The sequence below is a fragment of the Eptesicus fuscus genome, chromosome 4, assembly GCF_027574615.1.
Source record: "Eptesicus fuscus isolate TK198812 chromosome 4, DD_ASM_mEF_20220401, whole genome shotgun sequence".
NCBI lineage: Eukaryota > Metazoa > Chordata > Mammalia > Chiroptera > Vespertilionidae > Eptesicus > Eptesicus fuscus.
The window spans coordinates 19,626,568-19,634,479 of NC_072476.1; the positions used below are offsets into that span (position 1 = coordinate 19,626,568).

General features: G+C 46.2%; 1 long non-coding RNA gene across 1 annotated transcript; it reads right to left on the minus strand.

The window, feature by feature from the left end:
- Positions 1 to 1,838: 1,838 nt before the first annotated feature.
- Positions 1,839 to 2,482, minus strand: LOC114231490 (uncharacterized). The gene is made up of 2 exons (XR_003617445.2): positions 2,151 to 2,482; positions 1,839 to 2,048 (listed from the first exon to the last, which is right to left on the minus strand). It is a non-coding gene; the product is annotated as an uncharacterized LOC114231490 (long non-coding RNA).
- Positions 2,483 to 7,912: the final 5,430 nt, after the last annotated feature.

Sequence of the window (7,912 nt, forward strand, 5' to 3'; positions counted from 1 at the left end):
CTATCCAACAGTTATCTAGTGGTTACTGTATGCCAGGCATTTCATTCGTTTACTTTCATACATTCACTCATTTACTCCTCACTGTTATAATCCCCATTTCCAATGGGGAAACTGAGGCACAAAGCAGTTAAATGACTTGTTCAAGGTCACTCTGCAAATAAGGGGCAAGGGTGGGCTTCAGAGTCTATGCCCTTGGCCCCTCCCCTTCTTACCCCTCTCACTGTACTGAGATGATCCCATTAAAGCAGAATCAGAATCATAGCAACTGGTTTCCCTTTCATAGACAGAGATGTCTGGCCATGCCCTATTCCCTGAGCTTTCTGGGTGAGTTAAGGATCTGGAGATGGGAACTCATCCTGGGTTATCCTAGGTGAGTTCAAATGTAGTGACATGGGTCCTTAAAAGCTGGAAGGAGGCGGCAGGAGAGTCACAGGAAGAGCTTTGAAGATTCTAGCCACTGGCTTTGAAGATGGAGGCGGGGCCTCTCGGAGCTGACAAGAACACAGCCCTGCCCACACCTTGACCCTAGCCCTGTGAGACCCGTTGTGGAATTCTGTAAGATAATAAATTTGAGTTGTTGTAAGCTATGAAGTGTATGGCAATTTGTTAAGTGGCCAAAGGAAACGAATACAGAGGCTTAATTTCATCCGGTGTTCATATGCATTAAGGTGGCCAGGGAGGTCTGTGTCCAGTTATCTGCCATATCGTCTGACTGGGTATAGGAAGCCATCCGGCGACTGGGGTAATGGAAGCAACTTCAGACCCCCATTTAACGCCCTCACTTGGAAGGACAGGGTTGTCCGTGCCTATGTTGCAAGGTCAGTATGGGGCCTGAAAGTGAAATCCAAACAGCTGTACACCATGATGCCTGAAACATGCAGGTCATGGTCATGTTTTGGAGGTTCTGGTCATGTTTTGGAGGTTCTAGATGGCCCTGTCACTTTAGGGATAGAGCCTCAGCCGTGGGCTTTGCTCTGCCACCATGAGATTGTGAAATGAGCCAAGTAGGCTGATGTCCAAAGTGTCGTGTGAACCATCTCCACATCATCTTGGGGTTTCAAGCCCTCAGTGTATCATGTGGATCAAGTGGGTAGACAAAATGGTCAGGTTACCATGTTGCCTCCTTCATAGGTTAAATGTGAAAGCTTAGTTCAACTACCTCCTGGGCATCACTGTACCCAGACCAAGGGGAGCTTTGGGCCGAAAACTGGGGGCACGTTGGGGACTGGTATGATATAGTGATGAGCTAGAGCTGGTAAATGTTTACCTGGCTCTCTGCGACAGGGGCAGGGGAGAGCAAGTCCTGATTTGTAGCTTTCGCACGAATTTCTGCGGTCCATTTCAAGCTGCCAACAGAAGTCATGGAGCTCAGTGTTGGGGAGAGATGTGCTCAGAAACAGCATGGCTCGGCTCCTGTCCCCACTGGGGGGAGGGGGATCTCTGAAGGGGTGGTTGGGGAGGCAGCTTTTGATTGACTTAGTAGTCAGGAGTTTTGAACAAGATTTAATGTGACAATTGTCACTCATGTCCCCTCTTCCCGGCATCCTCAACCCCTTTTATTTTTTTAAATATATTTTTTATTGATTTCAGAGAGAGGGAGAGGGAGAAATATAAACATCAATGATGAGAATCATTGATTGGCTACCTCCTGCACACCCCCTGCTGGGGATCGAGCCCACAACCCGGGTATGTGCCCTGACTGAGAATTAAACCTTGACCTCCTGGCTCATGGGTCGAAGCTCAAACACTCAGCCACACTGGCTGGGCATCCCCCACTTTTAATCCCCAGCCTCCTCTCCCCTGAACAACCTTCTCAAGGCAAAGACATAAGAGTGGAGTTATTTTTTCAACATTTATTGACAGGCGGCGTTGTTCGTTAGCAGGCTCCTGTTCCATGTTCACTTCATTGAGATGGTGGCATGTTCAAGGTGTAGCAAGAGGGTCTTGTAGCCGGTAAAACTCAGGCAGGAGTGTGTGGACTTGCTAGCTTGTGCCTTCAGCATCTTATCTTCTTCTACACCTTATAACGGTGTAGCGGCGGCAGCACACTAGGAAGCAAAATGGGGAGAGAGAAAATTTTAGTGTGGCAGAACCCCCAGTTCTGCCCAGCTCTTTGTGGCTTCTGTACCCCAGATAGGGACCCCTTTTACCTCTTCTCCTCCTCCTCCGACAGCAGCGCCTCCTTCGTCTGTAACATCTTCTTCTCCGGCGGCGGCATCTGCTCCGGCTGCGGCAGCATCTGTATCTGGCCATGGTGCTGGGTGGAACTGGCCTAGATGCTCAGAGCAGGGGTACCACCTTGGCTGAGCCAGCCAACCTGTGAGCAGGTGGAACTTTGAGGGCTGTGAACCAGGGGCTGGTCCTGTGCCTCTTATAGACGCTGGGGGGGGCCTGGGCATTGTGAGGTCGCAGAGGCCTGCACCTCCGACCATGGCCAGAACTGTCCTGCATCGTGTCCATATATGGGCATGTGGGAGGCCCTTGGTGAGGGCAGGGCGGGGCTGCCCGGCTCACCAGCCACTGATAATCACTCATTCAGTCAATTCACAAAGTATTATTGAGCACCTTACTATGTGCCAGATTCTGGATTAGGTGTCAACATACAGTGATAAATAAGGCAGACATGTTCCTGCCTAATAAACTTTCTAACTACAAGAAACACAAATGAAATAACCTCATAGAATACATGTAGTTGTGAGAAATGCTGACAAGAGAAACTTCAGATTTTTATGGGGGCGTGTGTTGGGGGAACTTGAGGCCCTAGGAAAGCTGCTTAATGAAGTGCTGGTGAAGTGAATTCCTAAAGGACAAGTTCGAGTCGGAGGAGGGAAAAGCATCTGGGAGAAGGAAACAGCTGGTGCTAAGTTCTGAGGCAGCGTGAGATGTGTGATTCCATTTATATGAAGTGTCCGAAAGGACAATCCATAGACAAATCAGTTGGTGGTTGTGGGAGAAGGGGGCTGGGGGGTGACTGTTTAGTGGGTACAGGTTTCCTTCTGGAGTGATGAAAACGTTTTGGAACTAGAGAAAGGTGATGGTCACACAACATTATGCATGTACTAAATGCCGCTAAATTGTTCGCTGTGAAATGATTCTCTGTTATCTGAATTTTACCTCAGTTGAAAAGTTCTGAGGCTGAAAGGTGCGTGGCAGCTATAAGGGATCAAAGGGGGCCCACAGGGTGGGGCAGAGAGGCAGGCAAGATGAGGCCTGAAACTCTGAGCTTCCTATGATTGTTCCCACGTCCCCCAGGAATTTTAGGGACACAGAGGGTATTAGATTTGGTTAGTTTTATTTTTTTTCTTGTGTTTTTTTCATTTTTAAAATTGTTTCTTGCTTTTTATTGAATTTATCAGGATGACATTGTAGATGTGGTTACTTTTAACAGCAAGCCAAAAGAAGTGATTTTTGGATAGAAGTTTGACATTTCGCTTCAGCAGTCAGAGGAGACTTGGGCAGTCGTTAGTGTTCTAGTTTGGGTGTCCACACCGGAGTGCTTAGGGATGATGGGCATCGTGACTGCCCAGTGCTCTCAAGTGATTCAGAAGAGGAGGAGGAGCAGTGGGTCCAGATCTACGTAGAGAAAGAGGGAGCGGGCGGCGGCGAGGAGAGGGCAGCGGAGTAAATGGAACAGAATGTTAACTGACCGGTCTGTATGAAGGGGATTACTTTGAATAGTTCTTGCAACTTTTCTGTCACTTTGACGTTATTTCAAAATAAATCATTAAACTAAAAACAAACAAACAAACGAAAGGAAAAGGAGAGAGGCCTTCCAGGGCTGGTGTGGCGGCTCCTTTTATCTTTCAGCTCTGCCCTTAGCAAACTCTTTCCACCCTCGATTGTCCCACAGTCCAAAACCAGGGCTCCGTGGGTGGTTTTGCAGTTGGTGTACTGCTCGGAGCTCCCAGCGTAGGGTTGGGTGGTTCAGAAATGCAGACCCAGCACCCAGAGGCATGTGTCTGTCCACAGAGCTGCCTTTTCCCCATTTGAATGCTCACATACAAGTTTTTTTTTCTAACTGGAACAAAAGCACCCTAAGGGCTAGACTTGGAAATTCACCCATATTTACCGTGGAAGGAAGTAGGAAGGAAGAAGAGGAGGGCGTAAAAGGTGTGATTACCCTGTAAAGAGTTTCCCAGACACCCCACCCACCAGCTTCACCTTCTGACCATTTGCCTTACTGTGGGAACACCTGCCCCTCAGAATAAAGCTGGGGCTTTTAGGAAGGAGAAAGGGGTCAGTGGATAGTTAGATAATTTGTACTCTTTGTCCCAGAGGGGGTGCAGCCAGAAACTTCCAGAACCTTACCTCCAAACCCACAACAAGATAGGAAAACCATGAATTTGAAGCTAAAGTCCACTGAGTTACTAAGAGGGCTGCACCAGTCACATAGTAGGTTAGCAACACGTTTTCTTTGTTGATTCATGTCTAGATCAACTATAAATTATCACCCCAAATCCTATAACACTTAGCACTTTTTAAAGTTAACCTACATGGTCCCGGAGGAGCCCCAAGAAATGGGAGAGTTTGGTATGGACCCTGTTTTACAGATGAGATATTTGAAACATATGTGCTGTATCATTCATTCACATTTTTATTGAGCTTCTATTATGTGCCAGGCACTATTCTAGGCAGTGGGAATACAGCATGAGTAAGAGAGATGAGAGTTTTTGTCCCCCAAGAAGCTTGCATTCTAGTTGGGACAGACAGTATTCAAGTGAACAAATAAATGTACAGAAGACTTTGAAGTTTATCACAACTATGTGCAGAATCAGTTGATGAGCCAGAGAATGACTGGAGGGTGTTGGGAGAGGCCTTACTGACATTTGAGCTGAGAGCTGATTGATGAGAAGGAGCCAGCTGTGCCAACCTCTGTTGAATGTGGGTGTCCCTGTCAGGGAGAGAGCCAGTGGCTCTGCCCCACGCAGTCATTCAGGGACTCGGACACATAGCTTCCAGCATGTCCTGGATGTTCCCATCCAGCCACTGGACGGAGGGAGGGAGAGTAGGAAAGGCTCCTTCCTCCGTGTCTTTACTGCCTTGGCCCGAAGTGACTCACTCCACTTCTGTTCTCCATCATTGGTGAGTAGTCATATGACCCTGTGGGACACAAGGAAAGCCTGGAGGTCAAGTCTGTGGACTGCTGCTTCCCAGGAATGTCCTCTGTGGAAAGGGGAGTGAGAATTGGTTGTACTTCTCTCCCTCTGCCGTAGAGCGGAAGGGACACGAGCTGGCGGTGGGCAGAGTGGCTGGCAGGACATAGTACCACAAGGAGGCCTGAGAAGGCCACTCTGTGGAGGGGACTTGTGAGCTGAAGACTTGGCTGATGGGAGTGGTTTGCTGGTTTGAAGACTATGCAGGGGACAGGAAAAAACTTGGAATGAAAGATGGCCCCTGTGGCTTCAGAGGAAAAAACAAGTCTTGGCCTTCCAGTTTAGGTGGGGGGAGACAGGCATTAATAAGATCATTACAGAAATAGTTGTAAATCTTGGAAGAAGAGGCCCTTGGAGCTATGAGGTGGGGCATTTGGCCTGGTCTGGGGTCGGGAGGACTGAAATGTTGGGGTTTATTTGTTCTAGCAGCTGTTATCCTAAATAATCCAGCACTTGTCACTAACTGATACTTATTGTGTTCATTGTCTCCAAGTAGAATATAAATTCTGTGAGATCAGGAACTTGTGTTTACCTTACTGTGGGAACACCTGCCCCTCAGCATAAAGCTGGGACTTTATGGCAATTCTGTAACAGAGTAATCAGTACATAAACCAAATATTTATTGAAGAACTGAATGATAAATGGATGCTTTGTATGAGAAAGTTTTGTTGTCACTTTTCAAATATTAAATCAAGATACCGTATTTGATTTTTGAAATGTTACACACCCTATCCCTTCCCTCTGCCCTGGTTCTGTTGAGTCCGGCCCCAAGCTGAGAAATGCGGCTAATCACCAAGACTCCAGTAATCTCAAACACCCGCAGAGATTCCTAGCATGTCAGGAGGGTGGGTGGTGCTGTCCCCCGAGGTCCTGGTTGGTCAGTCACAGGATGTGTATTCTCCACATCCCACATTTGTGATGTCACAGTGGCCCCCCACAGCCATCTTGATCAAGGGGAGATGTCACCAAAGAAGTGAAGGCAGAGGTTGGAGCCAGGAAATTAATTCTTAGGATAATGAGGGAACGATTTAGCAGTAAGATGACAGTGTTTTAAATGTGCCGTCACACCCTCAATCCCACCGCCAGGGATCTGTCTTGCAGGAATTCTCACATGTGTTCATGAAGGTGTGTGTAGGAGGGTGTTCAGTGGAACATTGTGGGAAGAAAATGGGCAGTAACAGTGTTCATCTTAAGGAAATGGTCAGTCAGTTGTTACATCCATGTTGCAGAACAGCTCAAGTCATTCATAAGAACATGGGAGAGGGGGGTACACCGAGAGGGAAGTCCACATATCTCCACACTAAGCAAGTTACCAACATGTAGGGTGTCATCCCATGTTCATGTTTGTAAAAAATTTTTAAGTCAATGTTCACATATGCCTGTGGGAGAGTCCAGAATACAGTACATTGATTGAGCAGTGGAGAGCGGAATTGTGGGAGGTTTATCTTTTATTTATTTTGGTATTGTTTGAAAATTTTTTTCCCTTTTTTAAATCCTTTATTGTTCAAAGTATTACATATGTCTCCTTTTCCCCTCATTCCCACCCCCAGGAAATTTTTGCTTAAAAAAATTATATATATATGAATGATTCCAGAGAGGAAGGGAGAGGGAGAGAGAGAGAAACATCAATGATGAGAATCATTGATCCTCTGCCTCCTGCATGTGCTCCACTGGGGATCGAGCCCACAACTTGCGCATGTGCCCTGACTGGGAATTGAACTGTGACCTCCTGGTTCATAGGTTGATCCTCAACTACTAAGCTATGCTGGCCAGGTGGGTATTATTTTTTTTTCATTCATTTTTTTCCCCTGATCATGGAAATAACATATTCAGCAATGCCTTGGACCTTAGGTAAAAAAAAAAAATTCAAACAGCCCAGCTGGTGTGGCTGAGTGGTTGAGCATTGACCTATGAACCAGGAGGTCATGTTTGGATACCCGGTCAGGGCACATGCCCAGGTTGTGGGCTCAATCCCCATTGTGGGACATGCAGGAGGCAGCTGATTGATGATTCTCATCATTGATGTTTCTATCTCTCTTCCTTCTCTAAAATCAATAAAAATATATTAAAAAGAAAAATGAAAATAATACCCATTACTGCATTATCTGAATATTATTTTTTCTTTAATAAAAATTTGGTTACAGAGAGTTCTCAGATTTCTCACCCACTTTCCCCCACTGTTAACATTTTACATCACCATGGCAACTTTGTTACAACTAAGAAACATAACCAGGTGTGTATGTTTTGGGAGGAAGATGACAGAGAGAAGGGCCATTATCACTTTCTATCAAGGGCACATGCTCTCAAGATGACTTATCACATTGATGTTGACCTTGATCCCCTGGCTGAGGTGTGTTTATCAGGTTTTCTACTGTAGAATTACTCCTTTTCTTCCCCCATTTTATATAGTAGTCTTTGGGAGAAAGTTGCTTTGTGCAGCCCACACTTAAGGGATGAGAAGCTATGTCCCACCTCCTTGAGAGCAGGGTATGTACATAAATTATTTGAAATTCTTCTGTGGTGGATATTTGTCTCTTCTCCCTCATTTATTTATTTAATCATATTTATATCAACACAGACTCGTGGAAATTTCACACTTTGGGTTATAATCCAATACTACTTTATTTTATTGCTCAAGTTGTTCCAGTTTTGGCCATCGGGAGCTCTCTTAGTTGACTCCTGTGTCCCTTTGCCCCCTCTCCCCAATCATGTGAGTTTTGAGCACTTCCTTATTTCAGGCCCTATGAGATGCTCCAGGC